Raw genomic sequence first — 1908 nt, forward strand, 5'->3', positions numbered from 1 at the left:
GCAGTGTCCTCCTTCCCTTCCTGTTCTCTAAATTCTCCTCTCTGTTAGTCCCGCCTATACTGGCCAATCAGTGTTTTATTTATTAACATATTTGCCATACAGAACATCCCACAGCGAGAGAGAGAGAGAGAGAGAGAGGAGAGAGAGAGAGAGAGAGAGAGAGAGAGAGAGAGAGAGAGAGAGAGGAGGCAGGAAGGAAGAAAAGAGATATTATAGTCATTTGGTCATTGAAAAGAACTTTCTTTTACAGTGTCACTTATACAAGCATACAAGCCACTTTTATCTTCCCACAACCCAGAATCATACTCCCAACATATCCCATTCTGGTGTTCATATGTTGTATGATACTTTGTTTGTGTTTTGACAAATAAAGCTTGCTTGAAGATCAGAGGGCAGAGCTAGCCACTAGTAACCATAGAGGCCAGTCAGTGAGTACATAAGCCTTTAATCCCAGCACTTGGGAGGAGAAAGCAGGAAAATCATCTGGAGTTCAAGGCCACCCTGGGCTACATGAGATTTAACCAGTCTAAAATAAAAACAGAGCTGGGCGATGGTGATGTAGCCTTTAATTCCAGCACTAGGGAGGTAGAGACAGGAATATAAAGCAGATAGAGACAGAATCTCCCACCTGCTCAGTCTGAATGAAGATTTGTAGAGGTAAGATGTCTTTGGTCAATGGCTGCTCTGCTTCTCTGATCTTTCAGCTTTCACTCTAATACCTGACTCCCGGTTTTTATTCTTGGTTTTTTGTTTGTTTGTTTTGTTTTGTTTTTCCTTTTTTTTTTTCTTTTTTGGTTTTTCAAGACAGGGTTTCTCTGTGTAGCTTTACACCTTTCCTGGAACTCACTCTGTAGCCCAGGCTGGCTTCAAGCTCACAGAGATCTGCCTGGCTCTGACTCCCAAGTGCTGGGATTAAAGGCATGCGCCACCCCCCGCCTGGCCCAGTTTTTATCCTTACAACTAATTAGTATCACGCTTTATTCATATCTGTCCATTTTCTTTGGAGATCCACTGATACTAACAAGGGTCATGTGTGAAACTGGGTTCAGAGCCATGGGCTTAAGCATGGTGGGCTCAGCATAAGAGACACAACTAAAGGCTGTGATTCCCCTTCTCTTAAATTCTATCCATAGTCACAGTTGAGAGGCAAAGGGTGGGACTGTTTGTCTCTCCCCTTCCTAGAATGATTGTGGTTAGGGCTGGTCTTGAGTGAGCCCAGTGCAGGTAAGACCATTTGCTGCGGTTAATGATTACTATAGTTGTGTGAAGTCTGCAGAATGATAGATCATGCCCATTTTCACTCCTCCCCTTCCTGTATCCTTCCCACCTCCTCTTCCTTGATGTTCCCAGAGCCATAGATGAGTGGTGTAACTGATTCTGGGGCTGGGCTCACAGACCTTACTTATTTTCTGCATCTGGGGCAGCAAGAGTCTCTGCATTCACCACTGCATTTTCAAAAGGCATGTTCTGTGTTTTATCTAAAAGCACCTATGCCATGATTCCTAGAAGACAAACTCATTTTTGAGTCAGCAAAATGATAAGATCATCATCTAGTGGTAAAAACCCCACAGCACAGGATAAATTCAAGCTTTGCCTGTCAGTAGTGTTTAGACCAGCAACTTGCAGAGATACCTATTTCCTTTTAAATCCAGAGTTCCTGAAGTTTCTTCCCCACCCAAAGTTGATGTTGCTAATCATGGAAACCCAGCTATTTGGCTGTGAATAGTGGGGAACTGTGAGCTCGGGATAAAGATGGCTCTTAGTGTCACTTAATTTGCATCATGAAGGAAATGATTATCCAGCTTCCCAGGAATGCTCTCCATGGTGACAGTTACTGCATCAATTTTACAATGTTTTATATCAGTGTAGAAGATGCAGCTGTAATTTCACTTTCACATTTTACTAGTG

This window comes from Peromyscus californicus, unplaced genomic scaffold, assembly GCF_007827085.1.
Source record: "Peromyscus californicus insignis strain IS unplaced genomic scaffold, ASM782708v3 Scaffold_4__1_contigs__length_199733344, whole genome shotgun sequence".
Lineage (NCBI taxonomy): Eukaryota > Metazoa > Chordata > Mammalia > Rodentia > Cricetidae > Peromyscus > Peromyscus californicus.